The 26,922-nt window shown below is 45.7% G+C and overlaps 1 pseudogene; it reads left to right on the top strand.

Annotated features, from left to right (window-relative positions):
* Positions 1–17,605, top strand: part of LOC130487802 (zinc finger protein 208-like) — a 35,221-nt pseudogene extending 17,616 nt beyond the window's left edge.
* Positions 17,606–26,922: the final 9,317 nt, after the last annotated feature.

The following is a 26,922-nucleotide window of genomic DNA, read 5'->3' as shown; positions in this document are numbered from 1 at the left end:
TGAAGCCTGCTGGGTGATCTTGGGCCAGTCACAGTTCTCTCAGAACTCTCTCAGCCCCACCTGCCTCACAAGGTGTCTGTTGTGGGGAAAGGAAGGGAAAGTGATTGTAAGCCAGTTTGAGACTGCTTAAAGGTAGAGAAAAAGTGGGATATAAAAACCAACTCTTCTTCATAAAGGCTGGGAACCCCTGCCCCACTGAATATCAGAAAGGGTTGTCCCTTTAATGTTACTTATGTACTTTAAGCCCCGACCTGATTGGCCTATCTTGTCAGACCTTGGAAGCTAAGCTGAGTTGCCCCAGTTAGTACTTGGATGGGAGACCGCCAAGGAAGTTCTGGGTTGCTATGCAGAGGCAGGCGATGGCAAACCACCTCTGAATTTCAACCACCTTAGAAACCTTACAGGGTCACCGTAAGTCAGCTTTCCACCACCATGTACTTCAAAACGTGGCCTCCTCACAAGCCATGCTTCGTTTCCCCCCTGTCCACCAGCTTTGAGCAACAAGGTACATCGTAATCCAACGGAACAAAGTACAACAACATTAATTTAAGAGGAAAGAAAATTTTAAAAAAGCCCCCGCCGAGACTGTGCATATCATTCCTGGCAGCAAGGACAGAACCAAACCGTTTGCCATTCTGAACACATGATTCGAGATGGGGACAGATCCCTCTGTCATGGTCAAAGGTTCCTGAGGAGCATATGTCTCAGATCATGGACTTTGTCAATGGCACTCATCTAAATATTAGCCTTGCAAACATTCAAGTTTGTCTGCAATGGTGGGGGGGTGACCTCCATGTATAGCAATGGATCACAAAGTGTGCAGACATAAGGACATTTTCCTAGGAGTAAGCTCCATTAAGTAAAATGGGACTCCCTTCCATGTAGACCTGCTTAGAATTGCTCTGGGAAAATCCTAGATATATTGGGTGGTCAAGGCTGTCTGGAAACATATACTCTGCTTTCTTTGCCGGGAGCTTTCTTTCACCTAGGTTTGCCAACTCCAGGCTGGGGAATTCCTGGAGATACATTCAAGTTCCAGGAGATCTCCAGGCCCCACCTGGACATTGGCTATCCTACCATGAACATGCCCTTCGAAGAAAGGCTGAGGGGGTACATGATTTCTCTCTTTAAGTATTTCAAGGGCTGTCACTTAGAGGAAGGCAGGGGCCTGTTCCTTTTGGAAGTGGAAGATGGGACTCGCAATAATGGGTTTCAATTATGGGCTGCAAGGTAAGTAAAAAGGTAAAGGTCCCCCTGTGCAAGCACCGGCTCATTCCTGACCCATGGGGTGGCGTCACATCCCGACGTTTACTAGGCAGACTTTGTTTTCAGGGTGGTTTGCCAGTGCCTTCCCCAGTCATCTTCCCTTTACAAGCTGGGTACTCATTTTACCGACCTCGGAAAGATGGAAGGCTGAGCCGACCTTGAGCCGGCGACCTGAAACCAACTTCTGTTGGGATCGAACTCAGGTCATGAGCAGAGCTTGGACTGCGGTACTGCAGGTTACCACTCTGTGCCACGGGGCTCCTCGGGCTGCAAGGTACCGGCTGGATATTAGGAAAAACATTTCACAGTCAGAGTTGTTCAGCAGTGGAAACAGCTACCTAAGAAGCTGGTGAGCTTCCCCCCCTCTGACCGTCTCTGAGCTGCCGTGGGACAAACCCTTGTCAGGGATGCTCTGTCTAGGCCAAAGCTTCTTAAACTGTGGGTCGCATGTGGGGGTCATGAAAAAGTTATATGTACACCAAAGAATTGTTTTAAAGAAAATTTCTTTATGATTTATTATCAGTACATGTTTGGTTTGTATACCTATTTTATATACCTCTATACCCGGGGTCGTGTAAAAAATTTTCAGGAGAAAAGGAGTCACGAGTGGGAAATGTGTAAGGAGCCCTGCTGCTCTGGGCTGATCCTGCCTTGAGCCCCAGGGGGCTGGACTAGATGGCACCTGTATGGCCCCTTCCCACTCGCTGATTCTTTGACATGTGGTGTCGGAGGAGAGTTTGAGGCCTGCTGCGGATTGCGGGAAAGACAAATCACTGGGTTCTGGATCAAGTCAAGCCTAGAAGCTCAATGGCTGAACTGAGGCCATCGTACTTTGGTCGCATCACGAGAAGACCAGAGTTACGGGAAAAGACAATAAGGCTAAGAAAAGTGGAAGGCGGCAGGAAAAGAGGAAGACCTAACTTGACTTCATAAGGGAAGCTCCGGCCCTCAGTTTGCAAGGCCTGAGCAGCCTGGGCCTGGTCACCCTCCCTTTTCATAGGTCGATGCCTGGAAAAGCGAAGCTTCCTGTGGGAGAACAAAGTGCTGCAACCAACCCTACAGTTTTGGGCAGGAAAGTGTTTCTTCCCCGTTGCCCTCTGTCCCTTTGTCAGCCTCTCTCCAGCTGGTCTCCCCTGCAGGGGGGGCCGTCAGAGGAGGCAGCTGCTCCCCCCAGGCCCAGAAGCCGAGCGAGGAAACCGCCTCTTTCCAACGGCCTCTGTTCTTCCTTCCGGGTCTGGTTGTTGCAGGGAACTACATTTCCCAGAAGGCGCTGCGAGCACCATCGAGGCCCCCTCTGCCTCCGCCAGGCTTTTCCCAGAGCGGCAGAAGGAAACCTGGCCCACATGGAGTCCCTCGGGGCCTCTCCCCTGTCTGGCCCCCCAACCCGGGGGGAGGGAGACCCGGGCTTCTGCACGTCTGCAGGGGAGGTGAGTCCGTGGAGGGTCTCGTGCAGCAGGTCTGGGGTTGGTGTTCCCACCCACTTTGTTCCCTGCAACCAGCCTGAGCTCGTCTGGCTCTTGACTGCTGGGCGGACCCTTTTGATCTGGCCCAGCGGGGCTCGGGGCCAGTTTCTGCCCCCCCCCCCCCGTGGCTCGTTTGGCCACAGTTGGCTAGTTGTATTTCCAGTGCCTGCTGTTGTTTTCTCTGCTGTAGGATCCCCAGGAGCCTCAGAAGGGCTCTGAACTGGCTGCTGGTCTGCAGGTTTGTCAATGGAGGGGACCTAATTCACCCCCCCCCCCGCCTGTCCTGCCTCTTCCTTTTGGGCTCGTCTGCAGAGAACCGGCACTTCCATTGCCAAATATTGTGTGTGTTAAGTCGCTTCCGACTCATGGCGACCCTATGCATCAATGCCCTCCAAAACATCCTATCTTTAACAGCCTTGCTCAGATCTTGCCAACCGAGGGCTGTGGCTTCCTTTGTTGAGTCAACCCATCTCTTGTTGGGTCTTTGTCTTTTCCTGCTGGCCTCACTTTTTCCTAGCAAAATACTAAGAGGGATTTAGGAGGCTGAAGTTGGTTCCTTATTCCCAGTTCGTTCCCTATTCCCAGTTCCTTATTCAGATTTCCAAGTTCCTGAATGATTTTGAGGACATTTCAAAAGCTCTGGACCCCAAGATATGGATTGGACCACCACATGTCATCCACCCCCACATTCAGGGGACTGTGCCCTTCGAGATGGTGCACGCTGGGTCCTGGTCCACAGTCCGATTCTTGTACCAGCAGCTCCCAAGTGGGGTGACCCAGGACAGATGCCCATACAGACCCTGCACCCCAAAATAATCTTTGGATCACCCCAAATGACACATCCCCACACTCCAGAGACTGTTCCCGCCAAGAAGACATACAGCAGTGCCCGGTCCAAACACTGGTTCTGGTGTCATTGGCATCTTTTTGGGTCCCCCCCCCCGAAACCTGTATAGCAAAGAGGTTTTGAATAAGGAACTGGAGCTCTGCACCCCAAAATATGGACTGGACCACCACATATCATACACCCCCACATTCAGGGGACCGTGCCCTTCAATATGGCACATGCTGGGTCCTGGTCCAAAGTTCGGTTCTTGTGCCAGCGGCTCCCAAGTGGGGTGACCCGGGACAGATGCCCATACAGGCACTGCAACCCAAAATAATCTTTGGACCACCCCAAATGACATATCCCCACACTCCAGACACTGTCCCCTCCAAGAAGACATACAGCGGTGCCCGGACCAAACACCGGTTCTGGTGCCATTGGCATCATTTTGGGTCCCCCCCCAGAAACCTGTATTTCAAAGAGGTTTTGAATAAGGAACTGGAGCTTTGCACCCCGAAATATGGATTGGACCACCACATATCATACACCTCCACATTCAGGGGACTGTGCCCTTCGAGATGGCACATGCTGGGTCCTGGTCCACAGTCCGGTTCTTGTGCCAGCGGCTCCCAAGTGAGGTGCCCCCAGGACCAAGGCACATGCAGACACGGGGGCTCAGTTGCAGCGAAAATAATCTTTGGACCACCCCAAATGACACATCCCCACACTCCAGACACTGTCCCCTCCAAGAAGACATACAGCGGTGCCCGGTCCAAACACCGGTTCTGGTGCCATTGGCTTCTTTTTGGGTGTCCCCCCCAGAAACCTGTATTGCAAAGAGGTTTTGAATAAGGAACTGGAGCTCTGCACCCCAAAATATGGATTGGACCACCACATATCATACAACTCCACATTCAGGGGACTGTGCCCTTTGAGATGGCATTTTAACAAACCGCATACAATGACAGTGTTACACCAGTTAGATGGGTCTTCTCTTAATTTGGGGGAATCAGCAATATGTTCTAACACAACCTTCACTGGCAAGGAAACATTGCCAGGGACAATAAACTGATTGCTTTTATATTACCTTTGAACATTTAGTTAGAAAGGACAGGTGATAGAAATAGAGAGGCACAATACCCAGATTATTCGGGAAAAGTACTGTTAAGTATTCGCTATACATTTCCAGATGAGTGAAATGGTTTTGAGGAGAGTTTTCCCAGGAAGAAGGAATGATTCCAAGATTCCTGAATAGAATTTTAATTACTTAGGTAACTGCTGTCAGTTATTAAGTGACCTGCAAGTGGGCTTTTAACACAAATGCTAAGGGAGCTGATAACTTCTCATTTGTCCTGGAGCCGCCACACTTAGGAGCAGCTGGCAGAACAATTGGCCTTTGAACCAGGACCCAGCACAAACCCCCTTGAAGAGCACAGTACCCTGAATGTATGATATGTGGTGTATGATATGTGATGCTCAAAACTTAATTTTGGGGTGCAGAAGGCTCAAATGTCCCAAACATTTCTTCACAATACAGGATTTTCAGGGGCCACCACAAATTGAAACAGGTGATACCAGAACCAGTGTGTGGACCAAGCACCACTTGTAGTGGAAACTGCGGAAGACCATTGTACTACGAGGAGGTAGATGGTGGTCAATGCAGCCCTTCCCCATGTGAGAGCAATCTCAGGTCATTAGGGAGTTAACTTTCACACAGCACTGTAAATGATGAGCACCTGGTGATGGGGGAAAAGGTTAGTTTTCACTCTGTTAAAAGAAGGGGAGGGCTTCAGATAAGCCAGCCAGCCAGGAGGAGGGCGTCTGGACGGCTGCCAGAGAAGAAGCGGCTTGCTTGCCTCCCAGGAGACAACTTCCCATCCTTATTTCGGATTCAGCCTGGATAAAGGGTAAAAGATTACTTAGCCTGGGTAAAAGGGTGTATTTTTTGTTTAATAAAACTGCATACTTTGTTTCCCCCAACACTTGCCTATTGGAATCATTTCCTTACCTAACCATGGGTAATACACCACTGTATGTCCTTTTGCAGGGGACAGTAGTTCCCTGTACAAAACTTCTTTGCAACACAGGTTTCGGGGGGGGGGACCCAAAAAGAAGGCAGTGGTGTCAGAACCGGTGTTTGCACCGAGCACCGCTGTATGTCGTCTTGGAGGGGACAGTGTCTGGAGTGTGGGGATGTGTCATTTGGGGTGGTCCAAAGATTATTTTGGGGTGCAGTGCCTGTATGGGCATCTGTCCTGGGGGCACCCCACTTGGGAGCCACTGGCACAAGAACCAGACTTTGGACCAGGACCCAGCATGCACCATCTCGAGGGGCACGGTCCCCTGAATGAGGGGGTGTATGATATGTGGTGGTCCAATCCATATTTTGGGGTGCAGAGCTCCAGTTCCTTATTCAAAACCTCTTTGCTATACAGGTTTCTGGGGGGGGGGGAAACAAAAAGAAGCCAATGGCACCAGAACCAGTGTTTGGACCGGGCACCGCTGTATGTTTTCTTGGGGGGGACAGTGTCTGGAGTGTGGGGATACGTCATTTGGGGTGGTCCAAAGATTATTTTGGGGTGCAGTGCCTGTATGGGCATCTGTCCCGGGTCACCCCACTTGGGAGCTGCTGGCACAAGAACCGGACTTTGGACCAGGACCCAGCATGTGCCATCTCGAAGGGCACAGTCCCCTGAATGTGGGGGTGTATGACATGTGGTGGTCCAATCCATATCTTGGGGTCCAGAGCTTTTGAAATGTCCTCAAAATCATTCAGGAACTAGGAGGCTGAAGTTGGTTCCTTATTCCCAGTTTGTTCCCTATTCCCAGTTCCTTATTCACATTTCCTAGTTCCTGAATGATTTTGAGGACAATGCACAAGCTCTGCACCCCAAAATATGGATTGGACCACCACATATCATACACCCCCACATTTAGGGGACTGTGCTCTTCGAGATGACGCATTCTGGATCCTGGTCCACAGTCCGGTTCTTGTACCAGTGCCTCCCAAGTGGGGTGACCCAGGACAGATGCACATACAGACACTGCACCCCAAAATAACCTTTGGACCACCCCAAATGACACATCCCCACACTCCAGAGACTGTCCCCTCCAAGAAGACAAACAGGGGTGCCCGGTCCAGACACCGCTTCTGGCATCCAAGAGGGCATATGCTGTGTCCTGGTCCAAAGCCATGGAAAATTTGAATAAGAAACTGTAAAGGACTTTTCCTGGGAGCCAACTTTGAAAGCCCCAAGGAGGCTATACCCTTATGTTTAAAGAACAAAAAAATATATTTACATCCCCTTGGCCACTGGTGGCCATGATGCCCAGGAAGCTGACAATACAGTTAACTGTGAGCCTAGTGTATATGGACCATAAAATAATAAATCATACAAAATTGGAACTGCATACTTATTTCAGATACTTTTTATTGACTGTCCCTGGAAATGGGAGTCTATTCTCCAGGTGAGGCAAGGAACATTAGGTGCATGACTGACATACAGCAACAATGTGGTTGGGAAATGGATGTCGTTTGAGAATACTGCTGAAGCCAGCTTCTGTAGCCTCTATGTTGCCATGTCCTGAGCTCTGTAGTTCCTGCAGTCCATCATATAGATGCCAGCGGCCCTTCATGCCAAATTTATGGACGCAAACAAAATGTTGTCCTGTGTTATAAGTTATGCCAACAATTTTGTATCTGGAGAGGAGAAGACATAATTGTTTATTATATGTAGTTGTTCATGTGTTGCACTGTTGGGGTGGGGAGAAGGGAGGAATGGATTCTTATTCTTATTTTTTTTCCTGTTGACTTTATGAGCAAGTAGAAAGCACATTAGGAGCCCCGTGGCACAGAGGATTAAGCTGCAGTACTGCAGTCCTAGCTCTGCTCATTACCTGACTTTGATCCTGACAGAAGTCGGGTCCAGGTAGCCGACTCAAGGTTGACTCAGCCATGCACCCTTCTGAGGTGGGTAAAATGAGGACCCAGTTTGCTGGTGGTAAAGTGTACATGACTGGTGAAGGCTATGGCATACCACCCCATATACAAAGTCTGCCTAGTAAATGTTGGGATGTGACATCACCCCATGGGTTAGTAATGACCCGGTGCTTGCACAGGGGACTTCCTTACAATTTAAAGAAGACATCAGGATTTTTACTTCATAGATATTCAATTACAATAAAGCATAATAATGTGTTTAAAGTTGAAAATTGAGCTCGCGACATACGTAATGCTAAGCACTGAGATCTCAGCTGGGAAGTTCCGTGGGTCAAATTGGTCTGTATTTCTGTATGGAGTTTTGACTGCAACAGTAATAAGCAGCATCCATGGTGGTCCATTGGCAAATAAACGAGAACCCAATTGGCGTGTGCCTCCGCAGCTTTTTATAGTGATTCTGAAATGGACATTGAAAGGGTGCTTTGAGGATATCAGAATGATTTGAGTCATCAGATAATGTCCTTATCACAGTTTCATAACAAAGTTGAAATAATACATCCTTCGTTTTTAAAGTCACTTTCTACATTTTAACTGTTAAATAGACCTACTACTGCACACACACACCCTAATTTCAAGTTTGGGAAATGGGGTTTACTTGGCCTTGTCACATAGCCCCCCCTCCCCCCATCTCAAGAAAAGACATTACATAGACAAATGAAATAATTGGCCTGGTTACATACCAACATCTAGAAAATCCATTTTTTCCATTTCGTTTGCAACCCAATTTAAATTGCAAAACCTGCTCTCCATAGTACCCTGAATGTATGATATGTGGTGTATGAGATGTAGTGCTCAAAACTTAATTTTAGGGTGCAGAAGGCTCACAAATGTCCCAAACATTTCTTCACAATACAGGATTTTCAGGGGCCACCACAAATAGAAACAGGTGATACCAGAACCAGTGTATGGACCGAGCACCACTGCATGTCCTCTTGCAGGGGACAGTAGTTCCCTATTCAAAACTTCTTTGCAATATAGGTTTCTGGGGTGGGGGGACGACCCAAAAAGAAGGCAGTAGTGCCAGAACCAGTGTTTGCACCAGGCACCGCTGTATGCCTTCTTGGAGGGAACAGTCTCTGGAGTGTGGGGATGTGTCATTTGGGGTGGTCCAAAGATTATTTTGGGGTGCCGTGTCTGTATGTGCATCCGTCCTGGGTCACCCCACTTGGGAGCCGCTGGCACAAGAACCAGACTTTGGACCAGGACCCAGCATGCGCCATCTCAAAGAGCACAGTCCCCTGAATGTGGGGGTGTATAATATTTGGTGATCCAATCCATATTTTGGGGTGCAGAGCTTAGGAATTGTCATCAAAATCATTCAGCAACTAGGAAATGTGAATAAGGAACTGGGAATAGGGAACGAACTGGGAATAAGGAACCAACTACAGCCTCCTCTTCGGCAGCAGAGTGCTGAGTGTTCTTTATCCTGCATCTCTCACCCGCCAAGCCCTGAGGTTCATAGGGCCTGGGTTTGTTGGGGGGGGGGGAAGAGAACCAAAGACAAGATGGCCTAAATTAGGCCAATTAACATTTGCTAAGATGGATGCAAACTTAAGAGTAGCACAGAAAGCTTCTGCAGAAAAAGATGTTTAAAGCAGAAACCTACGAAATTACGATTTCTGTGTATGTTTGCAGTTACACGTGAAAGGTCATTCTGTTGTTGAATTTGACTGGTATACAGTCAAATTGGTCATTCCTCCCCCCCCCCACCCATTTAATTGGACTTGGCCAAAAGAAGCCCACTTCTGTGCATTTTTCTGAATTTGTATTTCTTGGAAACTTTCAGTATATTCTACTTGTCAGAGATTGGGAAAAAACAACGTATACAATTGTCATTGCTGTTGGTTTGATGTACATAATTCTTTTAGTCGGTTGACTGGTCAATGGGATTCTTCTTTGTTTCTTGAATGCTTGGGGACAGGAATAGATGATCAAATGGGCCATCATTTCCTCTTTCAGAGATCTCTGCTGTCTCTTGAGGAGGTAGCCGTGTTCTTCACGGAGGAGGAATGGGCTCTGCTGGATCCAGGCCAAAGAAAACTCTTCTGGGAAGTTATGGAGGAAAATTCTGAGAATGTGGCCTCTCTGGGTAAGGATTTTTCCTTTTTATTGTGAATGCAGAAGAGAAGGGTGGGGGTGGCAGCTTTGTCATGGGCTAGGATCAACATGAAGAATAATATGCTCATAGAATCTCATATCAAACTCTTAGATGTATAAAATGAAGCAGAATAATGCTGTGATATATTATTGTAATGATTATTCAGTGCTTGTTCTCAGTACTTCTCTGAGGAGGGCATGGTTTGCAGCTCTCTGTTACAAGGTCATGAGCTGGGTATAGTCGCCTGCCATGTGGACGTGTGAAACACCAGCACTACTTATCAGAGGCAAAGAGATTCACTTAGTTTTATGAGTTGAGCTGATAGTGCTGTCTTGGAGCAATGTCATGAACTAAAGGGTCTTGCTCCTCTAGGAGTAAGAGCTCCTTTCAAGGTCAGATAAGAAGTGAGGAGATGTTTAAATACCCTGTGAAAGTGCTGACTGTGAACTGTATGATGTAATGGTGTGGTAGGTTAGCCTTTCTCGCAGCTGCTAACCTAGAGAAATAGATTATTCTCCTTATTGTATCCTTGCCAAAGATGCAGTGCTAACGCATTGTCAAGGACAAACCTCCCATTCTACAGGTACAGAAGCACCACAACCCTATATTCCACAGGTGCAGGAGACAAGCTTTCCAAGGATTCCCAGGTGCAAGAGCACCATAACCAGGGGTATGGAAGCCCTGCCACATACTGCAGGAACATCTCCCCTTAGATAACCATAGATCTGGAGAGGATATAAGGGAGAGCCAAACACACAGAAGGCAGAAGTGTGAGTGGAGGACAACAATGGTTGTCTGTCCATTTGCTTTCTCCGTCTCTTGCATGAGACGTAAGAACTGAGTTATCGGAGGGCAGCATGTCTGTCTGGCCATGGCTCATTCCATCATTCAATTCCTTGCGTGAGATGGAACTCTAACATTTCACAAGCTTCATTGTGAGAATGGGAAAGACTCCTCTTGAAGGAGACTCATTTCAAGATGACTGAGATGAATGCTTGCAGACTATTCCATAAGATGGAGGCTCTTAGAATTCCTACTAACCTTAATGTGGATCTAAGAGTATTGGATCATTCCATATTTGGAAACACTATCATCTCATTAATTCTAGCAAGGATTGATGGGTTCTCACTAAAAGATCTAAATGGTCTAGCTTGGCTTTCCTTGCAAAACATGGAAGTTGTGAAACCCAGAGCTTCCTTAATACAGGTCCTTCACAGAGCTGAAGAGACTAAGAATATAATTCATGGAGATACTCTTGGAGATTCCTCTAACCAACCAGAGATATCTCTCAGGGCAAGAGCCAGACGTTTTCCCAACAAAACAGGGGAAGCTTCTGCACTCAGTGACATGATAGTGCATACACAGAAACTCTTGCACAGAACTGTAGGTTCACATACAGATCTCTCTACAATTGGCATATAGGGAGACTTCAGAGGTTTCAGAACAACTCTTGAATAATAAAGCTACACATAGCTACAAAGCACTGACTGATTTCAGCTTTGCATACACATAAACCTGTTCCTAACATGGATCAGAGGCCTTTACATAGGCTGAGAATAATGTAAGAATTCTCCATGGTTTCCTAAAACTGACATGGACTATTTAAAGAGCTTTTTGACTACAGCTCTCATATAAACTAGGAACCAGAGATTCTCTGACCTTTGCATATCCCAAAGATGAACTATTGGAATAATACTATGTCCTTACAGAAAAAGGTTTGCATATCCTGAAAATGAATAAAGGTCCTAATTTATGTTTAAGCCTTTACAAAGCTCCCTAAACTAAGCATATGAGCTGGTGAGATTTAGAAATAATATGAGATAATACTTGGATTACTACAATTTATGCCTTACATTTCAGGTACTCTGAATTAAGATGCTTTTAACTATGACAGGTCTTTTTTCCCTTGGTACTAATCATATTTTACAGGATTTCTGTAACTGTTATATTCCTGAATGAAAGTACATTACAAGTTTAGGGTTTGAACTCTTATATAGAGAAATATAAAGAAATATAGAAACTGCTTAAGGTTGTTTAAGATTGCTTGCGTATATGACATGTAAAAGAATCATAATGTTTGTACTTTATGACATGTTTTGAAAGTGTGTAAATATTCACATGCATACATTTTATGTGAAATAAATGGTAAAATGAAACCCACTGTTTATAAATTTACTGTCACCTTTCCGTAGAAAGCCTACTTTGGTAGGAATCTTTGAGTCCTGCTTATTGGGTAACTGGCTGAATAAGATAATATATCACTTCTCAGGAAGAGCCTACTTTACTTTAACAGCATGACCCGAGACAGCTTCCGTTGGCCCTCTTGAATTTCTGGACATAGTTATATTTGCCACAAAGGAAAGGGTGGAGGTCCCACAACTGGAATCTTACAGCATCTGAAAAAGAGAGCATTCAACATTTCATGCTGTAAAGAGCAATCTGTTGATCAAGAGGGCTCTGATTGGGATAGATGGACAATCTCCAGTAACATTGCAGCTAACAAGAAATCCATGCAGCTCCTATTTTCTTCTCTGTCCTTTCCATTTTGATGCAGAGTGGCTCTTCCACAGTCCTTTGTTTGAGTGACTGAGGCTGATAGAAGGAGAAGGTCTTCTTGATTTGACTAGGCCAGAGGAAGGCTCCTCTCTCAGTGGCAGAGCTCCTGTTCTGCATCTAGAAAGTCTGGAGTTCCATCCGTGGAGTTAGAAAAAGGGTTTAACCCGGAGGGTCTTTGTTTGCAAGGCTGGGAAAGGCCTGCAACCCTCCTGAGGCACCACACCTTGGGGAGAATCAGCTGGAAAATTTACGGCTTTCAGTTTTGTTTTTGTGGTATAAGCCTTCCCTTCAGTGACAAGATGTTCTGAGGGTAGGAAGCTGCACCAACTCTCCAGGAATTTTCCAGCACGGTGTTTACAGTCCTATCTCTGCTTTCTGATGAAAGGTTTGCGGCAATACTGTACAAAGGAACAGCCTCAGAGGTCAGTATTTCCAGGCAGACTATAGGCAAAATGAAACGTATAACAAACGTCCTACTGCCTTTCCTCCCTGTGGGGTCCCAAAGTCACTGCTGTGAGGTAAGTTTTGTATTAAGCCTGAAGGGGACAGAAATCACCCAAGCAGGTGGTTTCAGAAAACAGCAAAGATTGATATACATGTGAAGCTGCCCCACACAGTGACAAATAAACAATGAAACTTTATTTTCCCAAATACTTCAGGTTTTGTATTCTGTTTGGGTCTAGTTGCAGGGAACTACATTTTCCAGACGACCTTGCGAGCACCAGAGAAGTCAACCCTGCCTTTCCTAGGTGTCCATGGGGTGGTTTTTCCGGAAGGCGGAGAAGGAAGTGCATGGAATGGGCAGTTCCACGGGTTCTCTCTTCTTTCTCGTTTCCCCCAGCCTGAGGGAGAATTCTGCTCTCGCACCTCTGCTGGAAAGGTGACTTCATCAACAGCATGAATGGGGGGCGGGGAATTCTGTGGAAGTGGAAGAGATAGAGGAGGCATTGAGAGAGTGGACCTTAAAGCCATTAAAAGCATCCTTGAAAAGGATCCAATGTTATTTACTTTTTTCGAAGATTATTGGCGTTCAGCCCAGACTTTTACTGCCGGTTGGCCACGACGTTTTCGCAAAAGGTTTTTCTACTTCCCAACTAACTGATGTGGAAACTAGATTTTAATTAGCAAATGTTACATAAAAAACATCATTTTAAGTTAAAAATATATTGAAAATACTGCTTGCCTGCTTCACACTGAGTGTCCAAACGGATCCTTTCTTCTTTCTTGAATACTGGAGGACAGGAATCGATGACGAACATTGACATATTTTCTTCTTTCAGAGATCCCCAGTGTCCTTTGAGGATGTAGCAGTCTTCTTCACTGGGGAGGAATGGGTTTTGCTGGATCCAGACCAAAGGAAACTCTACTGGGAAGTGATGAAGGAAAGTTATGAGACAATGGCCTCTTTGGGTAAGGATCTTTTCCCTTTAATTATGAACATGGAAGAGAGGGGGCGGCATCTTCCCTTTTCTTTGTTGAATTTCAGAGCACACTTCAATCCATCACAGACAAAATATTGGAGCTCCCATGGGTATGGAAATTACAATGCCTGAAAATGAAAGCATTAATTATTCCCTTGTGGTAAAGAGATTTGTGTTGATGAAGAGGGCTCTGATGTGGAGAGAGGTACAATATCTGGTTAGGTTAGAATCCTAGAGTTGGAAAGGGCCATACATGCCATCTACTCCAACTGTGCTCAATGCACGATCATTCTAGATCATCCCAGACAAGTGTTCATCTGACTGTTGCATTTAGACTGCCAGCAAGGGGGAGCTCATCACCCCCCAGCCCATTCCAACGAGAAAGGCTGCACTAGTCTTATTATCAAATAAAATTACTATTTAGCCTTTCCGTCCCTAATTGATACTCATTATTGGGTATGGGACAGACTTTCAAATACATCAAGAGAGCAATTGTGTCCCCACTCAATCTGTTCCTGACTGAACATTCCCAAGTTCCTCAGCCTATCCTCGTAGGGCTTGGCCTCCAGGGCCCTGATCCTCCTTGTCACTCTGCTCTTCACCCACTCCATTCTGTCCACATCCCTTTTGCATTGAGGCCTCCAGAACTGCACACAGTAGTCTGGGTGCAGCCTGACCTATTTAGAATACAGCAAGACTATGACATCTTTCAATTTACATGTTGTGCCTCTGTGGATAGACCATAAGACCGCATAAGCCTTTTTTGCAGCTGTTTTGTAGAGGGGAGATATTTCCCATCCCCTCTTTGCTGTGGCACTTTTCACCACCAACCATAGCTTTGAATACTAAAAGCACATGGCACTGGGCTGGAGCGGGGAGTCGGGGTTCCTTGGTCCAGGATGGTCCAGTTCCTTGAATAGTTGGCATAGTTTCTGGGGGCAACTGATGTCCCACCATATCCCCTGTCCAACACTATTACCTGTTTCCTTCCTTGTGGCAATCCCCATTTCCTCATCATTCTGTTCATTCGTCTCTCTTTCCTACCTACCAGCCAACCTACCTTTATTCCCCCCCCCCCACTTCAGCTTTCCTTCTACCTGGAAGAAATCTGGCCTAGTAATGTGCCTGCTCAGCTGCCAGGATGGGCCCAGTTGTGTGGTGCTGGCTGGGCACTGTTGCCTGCCTGTGCCTCTAACTGACAGAAACCAAGGCTTGAAGGCTGACAGTACTGTGTGATGGCCTTGCAATGGCCACTGAAGGCATGTGTGTCTTATGTTACAGGCACTACTTCTATTATTTTGGGTGTTCTACGCCCCAATGTTTCTTTTCGCCAGATTTTTCTGCAAGCCTAGATCATTTTGCAGGTTTGTAGAAAGAGCTACCTTGTCTGTCCATGTCTTCAATCTCTAGATTTGTTTATTTGTTTTATTTAGATTTAGATTTGTATCTTGCCCTCTATCCTGGCTTAAGCCAGGCTCAGGGCGACTAACATCAATGATATGATTAAAACATAATAAAACAATCAATTCAATACATAATTAATTTAAAAACAATAGTTCCAGATTGAAATATAACATCAGTGGTGCTCTGTTTCAATTATAGGACTTTGGCCAACCTGAAAAGGCAGTCAGGCTCCCCCACATAGATGGTAGGAAGAACGTCGGGGGAGATAGGGAGGCAGGCTTTGTGTAAACCATTTCAGCCCTCAAGCATAGGCCTGGCAGAGCATCTCAGTTTTACAGGCCCTGCAGAACTGTGACAGGTCCTGTAGGGCCCTGATCTCCTCTGAGAGGGAGTCCCATCAGTCCTGGGCAAGGCCGAGAAAGTCCTGGTTGAGGACAGCCGGACAATTCTCAGGCCATCTTTCCATCTTTCATTCCTTTTGTCATGATTTAAAAACAAACAAACAAACAAACAAAAACATTTCTTTCCCTATTCTCTTTCTGTAATTTTCCTGAATAAGCACCAGAAAAAATACTAACCTGAATGTGGTCTCAAGAGCAGCTTTCTGCCCCTTCCTTTGGTCATCTTTTTCTCTTTTTCCAAGTCATCCTAGTGTGTGGTTAAATTTTGCTGACATTTGTCCAGGACTGTGGCTTCCATTATAGGAAATGCCATTCACTACTGACTTTACCTGATTACTGGTATTTGGGGTCGGTTCATTCTTACTTAATTTCTGTTCTCTCTTATGCAGTTGCAGATGTGAGGGAGATGCTGAGTGAAAAGGAATTAGGAAGGAGAGTTTTGAAAAAAGATAAAGATCAGCAGGTGGAAGTGAAATCTGGGGATCAAACAGTACCAAAGAAGGATTGCAGAAGGAAATGGAAAGTAAAAGAGAAGAAGAGGAAGGAATTGGTTGGCTGTCAGAGCACAAATAAGCCAGAGGTCTCGGCCCAAAATGAAACACAGAAAAGAAAGAGAAGGCGTAAGGGTTCAATGGAGAAGAAAGGGTTGAGCTGCAATTTTGGAAGTAGTGCACTAAAAACACATGAAAGGATACAGTCAGGGGAGAAGCCATATAAATGCTTGGCGTGTGGAAAGTGCTTCTCTCATACTCAGAGCCTAATTACACATGAAAGGATTCATACAAGGGAGAAGCCATATAGATGCTGGGAGTGTGGAAAGTGCTTCTCTCATAATAGCAGCCTGACTACACATCAGAGGGTTCACACAGGGCAGAAGCCATATAAATGCTTGGAGTGTGGAAAATGCTTCTCTCTGAATGGCAACCTTACTGCACATCAAAAGACTCACGCAGGGGAGAAGCCATATAAATGCTTGGTGTGTGGAATGTGCTTCTCTCAGAATGGTAGTCTAACTGCACATGAAAGGATTCATACAGGGCAGAAGCCATATAAATGCTTGAAGTGTGGAAAGTGCTTCTCTCATAATGGTAGTCTAACTGCACATGAAAGGGTTCATACAGGGCAGAAGCCATATAAATGCTGCGAGTGTGGAAAGTGCTTCTCTCATAATAGCAACCTAACTTTACATAAAAGGGTTCATACAGGGGCGAAGCCATATAAATGCTTGGAGTGTGGAAAGTGCTTCTCTTACAGTAGCTACCTTACTGAACATCGAAAGATTCACACAGGGGAGAAGCCATATAAATGTTTGGAGTGTGGAAAGTGCTTCTCTCACAGTAGCACCCTAACCAGACATCAAAAGATTCATACAGGAGAGAAGCTGTATAAATGCTTGGAGTGTGGAAAATGCTTCTCTTTGAATAGCACCCTAACCAAACATCAAAATATTCACACAGGGAAGAAGCCATATGATTGCTTGGAGTGTGGAAAGTGCTTCTCTCAGAATATCAATCTAACTACTCATCAAAAGACTCACACTGGGGAGAAGCCATATAAATGCTTGGAGTGTGGAAAGTGCTTCTCTGTGAATGCCACCCTAACCATACATCAAAATATTCACACAGGGAAGAAGCCATATAAATGCTTGGAGTGTGGAAAGTGCTTCTCTAACAATGGCACCCTAACCAGACATCAAAAGATTCATACAGGAGAGAAGCCGTATAAATGCTTGGAGTGTGGAAAGGGCTTCTCTCAGAATAGCAACCTAACTAGACATCAAAAGATTCACACAGGGAAGAAGCCATATAAATGTTTGGAGTGTGGAAAGTGCTTCTCTGATAATGGCAGCCTAACTAGACATCAAAAGATTCACACAGGAGAGAAGCCGTATAAATGCTTGGAGTGTGGAAAGTGCTTCTATAGGAAAAGCCACCTTACTCAACATCAAATGATTCACACAGGGGAGAAGCCATATAAATGCTTAGAATGTGGAAAGTGCTTCTCTCACAATAGCCTCCTTACTGTACATCGAAAGATTCATACAGGGGAGAAGCCATCTAAGGGCGGTGTGTTCGCGGTCTTCCCTGCCGCCCCCCTCGAAGGCCTCCGCCAGCAGCATCGAGCCCAGCCCGGGGGGCGGCAGCGGCGACGGGGAGGCCAGCAGCGATGAGTCCAGGCCTCCTCCTCCAGGCTCCAGCAGCAGCAGCTCCTCCTTGCCGCCTGCCTCCTCCTTGTCCCCCTCAGCCAGCTCCCAAAAGTCCAGCTCCAGGCTGCTGCCGCCGTTGTCTCCCGGGCTGGGCTTGGTGCTGCTGCGGCTGGCCTTCGAGGGGGGTGGCAGGAAAGAGCACCAGCATACCGCCTCCTTCCCCCACATGCGCACGCAGCCCAGCAGGGCTGAAGGCTTCCTGCCTCGCCCAACCGCATGCACGCGGATGGCTTCCTCTTTCCCTCCCTCCTGCCGCCCGACAGCTGACAGGTGAGTGGAGGTTTAAAGGGCGCCTCAGCGTTCCTGCACGCTGCGGCTTCTGGAACAGTTTCGGGGAGGGCTGTGCTGGGCTGCGTTTCATTGGCAGGGCCCTGGAGCTCCCAGGGGCCACGGAAATGTCCTCGCCGGCCTGACGTTCTCCATCCCTGGTCTAGAGCATCCGTGACGTGCTTGTCCAGCCTCTGCTTAAAGACTGCCAGTGATGGGGAGCTCACCACCTTCCTAGGTAGCTGATTTAAAAAATTTTCCCCTAATATCCAGCTGGTACCTTTCCACTCTCAATTTAAACGCATAATTCTATCTTCTGCTGCCAACAGGAACAGCTACTTGTCCTCCTCTTAAGTGGCAGCCTTTCAAATATTTAAAGAGAGCAATTATGTTTCCCCTCAACCTCCTCTTCTCCAGACTAAACATTCCCAACTCCCTCACTATCCTAGAGTCAAGCCCACAGTCCTCTAGTTTACCAGTTAGTCTGTTAGAACATTACTGAAATCCAGGTAAGTCGCATTTACCACAATTTCTCAATCCAGTAAGCTCGTCACTCAATCAAATAAGAAAACGAGGTTGGTCTGGCAGGACCTGTTGGGGACAAATCCGTGCTGACTTCCCTGGATCTCCAAGTTTTCCTTCTGATGCTTGTAGATTGATCTCTTTAATATCTTCTGCAGTATCTTCCCTGGGATAGACTGACCTGTAGTTTCCTGGGTCGTCCCTCTTTCCTCTTTTGAAAATAGGGCTAACATTTGCCCTCCTCCAGTCTTGTGGCATGTCTCCTGTCCTCCAAGACAAAGCCTCTGCAGGATCTCTAGAAAGTTCTTTGAGCACTCTCGGGGGCCCAGGAGATTTGTACTCATACAATGCAGCCGGGTGCTTCTCTTTGTTCATGTCCACCAGCAGCCCTGACGTCTTGCCTTGCTTACTATTATCACTAGATGAGCCTGTTCTCTTTTTCAGGGGAAAACTGAGGCAAAGTAGGCACTGAGCCTTTCTGCTTTCTTTCTGTCCTCTGTCACAATTTCTCCATTTTCACCCAACTGTGTGCCTATAGCCTCTTTTCCCTTGCGTTTCCTCCTCACAAATCTAAAGAAAGTTTTCTTGTAGCGAGCCTCCCTGGCCAGCCTCAGCTCACTTTGAGCGTTCGCTCAATGAGCGTTCGCCTCTCTGATGGCTGACCTACGGTGCCTAGCAACCCACAGATACTCTTCTTTAGAGGTATGTCCTTGCCTCCATTTCTTGAACATTTCCTCTTTTCTCCATTAGCTCATCATGGAGTTCTCTGATCATCCACACTGGCTTTTTTGATCCCCTACCGTGTTTCCTTCTTGTTGGAATAGTGAAGGCTTGAGCTTGCAAGAGCTCATATTTTGGGAGAGCCCACCCTTCCCTTGCTCCTTCCCCTTCTAGCAGTCTTGCCCATGGAATGATTCTCATTAGGCCTCTGAGTTTATTAAAATCTGCCCTACCAAAATCAAACAAGTGTGGGTGGCTATGAACCTCCTTGGTCCCCCACAACAAAACGAATTCTAGGAGAACATGATCGCTTCTCCCTAAGGTCCCCACCGCCTTCACCTCATCTACCATCTCTTGCCTGTGGGTCAATATTAAGTCAAGTATGGCTGAGCCCCTCATAGCTACAGCCACCATTTGATGAAGGAAGTCCACCAGGCAGGTGAGGAACTTGCATGACTGTGGTTGCTTTGCAGAGTTGGTCTCCCAGCACACATCGGAGAAGTTGAAATCATCCATAGCTACCAGCTCTTGTTGTTTGGATACCCTGTCAAGCTGCTCAAGGAGGGCACCATCCACCTCCTCACCCTAGTATTTCTCGGCGAGCAATCCCTCTCCTTACATACATCACCACTCCACCACCTCTTTGACCTGTTCAGTTCTTCTAGAACAACTCGTATCCATCCGGTACTACATTCCAGTCATGGGAATCCTCCCACCAAGTTTCTGTAATCCCTACTAAATCATATCTCTGACTGCATTAGAAGTTCAAGCTCTTCCGTCTTATTGCCGAAGCTTTAACCAATGGTGCATAGACACCTGAAGCCCTGCACCTTTGTCTCCTTTAGACCCGTCCCTCCCAGGTGGGCCTCTGCTGTTTGCTCTCCCTCATTTAAATCCCTATGTTGATCATCTCCGTTCCCTTGCGGTATTGGTTTAAAGCCCTCTTGATGAATCTCCCCAGGTTTCTTCCCAAAATATTCTTCCCTGACCGTGAAAGGTGAATTCCATCGCATGCGAGTAGGTTGTCGTCCAGAGAACCCAACCCATGGTCCCCGAATCCAAATCGCTCCTGCCTGCACCACCAACGCAGACAGTCATTCACCTTCGTTATCTTACGTTCCTGTCATATTCCCCTTACTCAGACAGGAAGGACTGAAGAGAACACCACTTGCGCCACCGTTCCCTTCTGCTTCCTCCCGAGAGCTTCATAGTCAGCCTTAATGTTTTCTGTTGTGTTCATGGCTGTGTCGTTGGTTCCCACATGGACCATCACAAATGGGTAATGAACTTGAGGTGTGGCCAGTGTTGGTATCTGCTCTACAATATCTTTAATTTTCGCCCCTGGAAAGCAACATACCTCCCGGGCCATGGGGTCAGGTCTGGACACCTGACATTCTATACCCCTCAATAGGGAGTCACCAACAACCAACACCTTTCTTTCCCTTCCAGTGCTATTTCTTCATGTCTCTCTATTCTCCTCCCTCTGGCTTCCTTGTGCTTGTGATTCTTCTGCTGGCAGCGTTTCCAGCTCTGCCACCCCCACAAGGACCTGGAATCTATTCCTGAGTTCAAATGGCACAGAGTACCATCTTGCTAAACGCCTTTGGGGACATCCTGAAACGCTCTGTTATAGGCTTTGACATATTAGAAAATATGAACTGTTGTATTCGTGTTGTACATTTGCAGAATTGTTCAACGTAAAACCGTATTTTTCATGAAAAGGCTTGTCTTTCATTTTAAATTGGACAAGCCTAAACTTGCCTGGCCAAAAGACTCTTTTTGTCTTCTAAGCATAAGGACGTATTTAAACGATCTTTTGGTTATTTATGCTGTCATATTTAGCAAGCCGTATTTAGCTGATCTGTTAACTAATAACTAACTAATAATAATGGTGTATAAATGCTATACTGGGTTTTAAGGTTTAAATACGAAGGAGTTGTAGTAGAATATTGAAAATATATTCATTTTTATCGTGTTCTTTAGGAGATGAAGATGTTGGTAAAATTAATCATTATAGAGATATAACACATCTAAAAACTGACTGTCTAGGAAATAGCTATGACCAGCAAATCATCTGCTGGAAGAGGAAATCCTTCTATGGTAGTCTGCAGGAAGCTTGCAGCTACAGAGGGTGTGTCGTAAAAAACATACCAAGTCGTAAATAGGTGACTTTTGACAGTATAAATAAAGGAAAGGCTAGAAAATTAGATCTCTCTAAGTCTTTGGACTAAGAGACTCTCAGAAGGGATTGGCTTTTGGTATGTATGGATTTACTTATCTACTATTCTAGATAGTGTGAATCAGATTCTTTTAACTAAATCAGACTTCTTTAACTGTTATATTTTAAGTATTGGATTTTAAAACTAAATCGTATGTAGAACTTGCTTGCATTTTTGTATGCTTTTAAGACTTGGTAATACTTGCTTATACACGTATATTACATTGAAGCTATTCAATAAAAAGACTTGCTTTTGTGAGTAAATTGAGTCCTGCTTAGTAGGTGACTAACTGAAGAAGATAACATACCCCTTCTCAGGAAGGGGTCAATTCTAAGAGCATAGGCACTGACCCGCTTCAGCTCTGAGGAGTCTCATTAGGGCAGGCAACCCCACCGTTGACCTTCTGAATAGTCTCCCCTTCCTTATGCATGGCCTCCAGGCTTTTGCTAACAGAATCCTCCCCTTCTTTGATGCCATGGAGAGTAGCAATCCTCTCCTCCAGACTCCGAACCTTCTAGGAGACCTACCAATTTATACTTGTGGCAGGGGAAGTCCATCTTGTCCTCAGGGAGAAAAACAAACATGGCACATCCTTCAGGTGACTGGAAATGGTTTGTGAGCATCCATCATCACCCTCGTGGTGAATCTTTTCACACCAGAAATACCTTGATGTGTTGATCTAACCTGAAACCAACAAACCTCGCCAGCAGCTCTGACTTCTGCCTCAACTCTGACCCCACTCTGCCTCTGGCAAGGAGGAGCCTTGCAATGTAAAGGATCGCAGCCTCACCTCTCAACAGCTGACAGGAGAGGGTGGGGCCTGCAATCAACCCCAGGCAAACAAGTCCTTTTCACTCAGCAACGACTCGACAGCCACTGTGTCTCCTGCTCTGACTCCCAGCTCAGCAGCCTCAGCTCTGATCCAACTCATGAGGCAAAAGAGTGTTGTTGCTTTTTTAGTGGACATACCCCTCCTGTTTTTGCTTCTACTTAAATATAAGGCTCCAGCTGTCCGTGGCACGCATAACTCTTCCAAAGGGGTCTCTCACCTCTGAATGATGACAGGAATTTCCAAGTTGATACAGAACCATCCTGTTCAAGGTTATTTCCAGAGCATCCCCCCCCCCCCCGCATGTGTACTGGAAGCTATGGTTGTCTGTGGCTGACATAACTCATCCAGAACTAAAGGTAGGAGCCTCAAAATTGGCCACCTGCTTCAGGGTGATGGTGGGCCATGCAGTGCCAAAAATGAAGGGAATCACACCCTCCTGGCACAGATTAGCTGCACAACATCACTATGGTGCTGGAAGCCAGGTAAGTGCCAGCAGCAATGTCAGGGAGGGTGGAAAAAAGTAGCTCGTGAAAAAACACTGGGTGGTGGTGGGGGATAACCTGATTCTTAGAATCATCATGAAGAGAAAAACTAAAGGATCATCTTCCTGATGCTTCGCTCATGCCGATCTATCTTCATGTATGTCAGCGTATGCTAAGAAGTTACATGTTTCTGTTTTTATTCCACCTACTAAATTGCCTTATGTATGTACATGAACCTTTCAATATTCCTTTTAAGAAAATGCTTTTATTGGTGTGCTTTACTGCATATGCAAGAGTCCTAACCAGTCTCACGGGTTAATGCTTTTGGAAGTGGAAGATAGGACTTGCAATAATGGGTTTCAATTATGGGCTGCAAGGTAAGCTTGCTGGGGGTAAAGGGAAGATGACTGGGGAAGGCACTGGCAAACCATCCCGTAAACACAGTCTGCCTAGTAAATGTAGGGATGTGACGTCACCCCATGGGTCAGGAATGGCCCAGTACTTGCACAGGGGACCTTTACCTTTAATTCAACTATGTACACTTTATCTAGGCTGTAACAGGTTCTACAGAGCATGTATTGAGTTCTTTGCAGGAATAAGCTGTTGGAGGAGTATTTAACTCCTACCTGACTACCTTTCACATGGACCCCTACTACTGGCCCCCAGCAAATGGTCTTCAAAGGTATGCTGCCCCCAAAGGAGGGGCAGTGGCTGAGAGTTAGAGCAGCTGTTTGGCATGCGGAAGCGCCCAGCATCAGTCCCTGGCATCTGCAACAGGTAGACCAAGGGACTACCCCAGAGAAAGGCAGGTTCGTTTAAGGGGGCAAAAAGCTGGTCTCCCTCATCTTGCTCGCATTCACTCACCTGGGTCCCCTCCCTAGCAACTGACCGACAATACAGCAAGGTTTTAAGTTTAAGCTAGGGCTGCCAACCTCCGGGTGAGGCTACCCCAAAATGGCTACTACAGGGGGCGGAGCCAGCCTCAAAGTGGCTGCTGCTGCAACTTATCTTCAGTCACAAAGCGAAGATGCTTGTGCTGTAGTCGCAGTCGGTGCCATAGCAATGTTTTTAAAAACTTGCACAAGCAATCAGCGCTTTCAAAGGCCAACCAGAAGCCTCGCTGTACCAAAGCCTCATGCGGAGGGGGGGGTGCGGGGTGTGTTTTCTGCATCCAGCCTGGGTTTATTTTATTCTTAAAAGCCCAATGGACCCCTGATCGGATCCAGCAGGGCTCGTGGCCTATTAGTGGCCCCCGTGGCTCGATGCACATGGAGTTTGGCCACCTGTTGCTAGCTGCATTTTCTGTGCCTGCGGTTGCTTTTTCTGGTGTCTGATCCCAGTGAGCAGCATCCTCAAGAAGATCTCTCTGAACCCGCCACTGGTCTTCAGTTTAAAAACGGAACTCAAGCAAAGCGTTAGACATTAAATGGTGCAAGAATTACATAGCAGGATCCTACTTACAGTAAACTATACCCAGCGGTAGAGGCCATAGTCCCTAACAGTTTATCCAAGTAACCTTGTGAAGCATTCTGTACGGCGCCACCCTAGTGGTACTCTCTCTGTGGCTCATGGGAAGCTACACTGGCAATTGCCATCCATCCCAAGACTACTGTGCCTTTTGCTCCAAGTTATTCAGTAGGGCTCATTGGTAGATGCTATACCGCACGGATGCCCAACAATAGTGCCCGCTAACACCTTTCCTGGTGCCCACTAAGTGGTTTTATAAAGTGGGTGGGGCCAGGTGGGACTATTGCCCAGCCAAGGCTTCTGATTGGCCATTGGAGATTCGATTGGGTGTTCACATTTTTAAAAACATTGCTTTGGCAGCAGCTGTCGCCCCAAGACGAGAAGCATCACTGTGTGATTGAAGGTGAGCTGTGCCAGCCATTCTGTGGCTCTCTCTGCCTCCTGCGGCAGCCCATTTTCTGGCAGCCGCTTTGTGGCTCTGTGCCCACCAGGCCCTGCCAGAATTCTGAAGGTGCCCAGGGACTCCGTGTGAAGAAGAAGAGTCGGTTTTTGTATGCTGACTTTCTCTACCACTTAAGGAAGAATCAAACCGGCTTACAATCACCTTCCCTTCCCTTCCCCACAGCAGACACCTTGTGAGGTAGGTGGGGCTGAGAGAGCTCCAAGAGAGCTGTGACGGGCCCAAGGTCACCCAGCTGGCTTCCTGTGTAGGAGTGGGGAATAGATATGAATCTATTTCTGTTTCTAAAATTTTATTTTTTATATATAGATTTGTGTAAAACTCCACAAATGTATCTATTATCTCATCCTTCTCCCTTGTTATCTTACCTTTCCTTTTTATTTGGGTTATTAATACTTTTTTATGTTTATACTTCAACTGCCATGCTAACATTTTACCTGGTTTATTAGCATGTTCAAAAAATCTTTGTTTGTTATACATAATTTTCCGTTCAATTTCCTCCGTAATTAAAAATTCATATTGATGTTGATATTTTCTTATCAGAGCCTGCTGAATTTGTTTAGCTGTTTTGTCATGAATTCTGCTAAGATACCTTTCTCCTTGTTTTATTTCATCTAATACCTCCTTTTTCTTTTTCTCCCTTTCCCTATACCATCTTGTATTTTGTTGGATTAATATTCCTCTAATTACTGCCTTACCAGCATCCCAAATTATATCTTCCCGGGTACCCTTACCTGTATTTTCCTTAAAATAATTCTGTATCTCCAACTTCAATTTATCCACTATTTTAGTATTTGTTAAAAGAAAATCATTAATTCTCCAGGGTTTATACCTTCTTTCCCCTATTTTAATCTTTACTGTTACCGCATTATGGTCAGATAATATCCTAGGCAATATCTCTGGATCTTCTGAGTTCATTATCAAACCTTTCGAAAGCCATAACATGTCTATCCTGGAATGTGAAAGATGTCTCTGTGAAAAAAAAAGTATATCCTTTCTTATTACCATTTGTCAATCTCCAGACGTCAAACATATCCCATTGGTCTGTAAGAACATCAAAATTAACCGGTAATTTACCCTCATTATTTGCTTTTTGCTTTTTGCCAGATCTATCTATCTTAGGTACCATTACTCCATTAAAATCCCCCATCCATATCATTTTGTCTGTAGCATATTCCGCCATTATCATTGCAAATTTATCATAAAATAGTTTTTGATTAGTATTGGGGGCATATATTCCCACAAGTAATATCTTCTGAAAATCACATGTTATTTCCACCATTAAAACTCTACCCTCTGTATCCTGATATATTAGTTTTGGTTCTAATAATGAAAGTAAATACATCGCTATGCCATTAGTTTTTTTTTTTACCATTACATGCCGTGAAAAGTGTGCCCAACCTAGAATCTTCTAATCTAAATATATCCTTTGGAAGTATATGTGTTTCCTGTAAACAAATAATATTAGCCTTAGTTTTTTGTAAATGATGATATATTTTCCTCCTTTTGTTGGGAGAATTCAGTCCATTAATATTCCAAGATAAAGCCTGTAACATATCAAAATTCAGTTAGATCCATTGACCTTCATACATCAAAATTGTCACACTTTAACTCCTACCCTGCCCCCTTTCCACCCCCAGTTTTTGTTCAGCCAGTATCATCAATTGGAGACTCCTCTGATGAGTCTATTGGCAATTCTCCTCCTCCCGATGCTTCATCAGCCTTTTCTTCTTCTGGAGATTCTCTGGTTTTAACTTGCTTAGTTGGCTTAATTGGTTTAGCCAATTCAGCATCATATCTCCTCAAGAACTGTTCAGCCTTGTCCAATTCTGTGAACTTGAATCTTTTAGCCTTAAAAATGAAAGAAATGCCTTTTGGATATTCCCATCTGAATTGTATTCCGCTGAGTCTTAAGCGTTGAACAATCTCCATGAAATCCTTCCTCTTCCTCAGCAGTCTAGCAGGTATTTCCTTCATCAGTCGCAGAGACTCATCTCCAACTTTAAGTGGTGTCTTGTAATTAGAGTTGAGTATCAAGCCACGGTGGCTCCTTGAAAGTAGTTGAAGTAGGCAATCCCTTGGAACTTTATTTCTGGTTGCATATGCAGAATTTATTCTGTAAGCTGTTACAATCATCCCCGTTATAACTTCTTCAGAAGAAAAAAGCATGGGGGGAGGGAGAGAAAGGAAGGAAGGAACTGGGAAAGGAAAGAAGGAAGGAACTGGGAATGAAAGGGAGTCAGGAAGGAAGAAAGGAGGAGGGACAGAAAGAAAGTGGAGGGGGAGAGAAAAAAAGAAAAGAACGGAGGGAA

This window comes from Euleptes europaea, chromosome 1 (assembly GCF_029931775.1).
Source record: "Euleptes europaea isolate rEulEur1 chromosome 1, rEulEur1.hap1, whole genome shotgun sequence".
Taxonomy (NCBI): domain Eukaryota; kingdom Metazoa; phylum Chordata; class Lepidosauria; order Squamata; family Sphaerodactylidae; genus Euleptes; species Euleptes europaea.
This window is presented reverse-complemented; position numbering and strand designations above follow the sequence as displayed.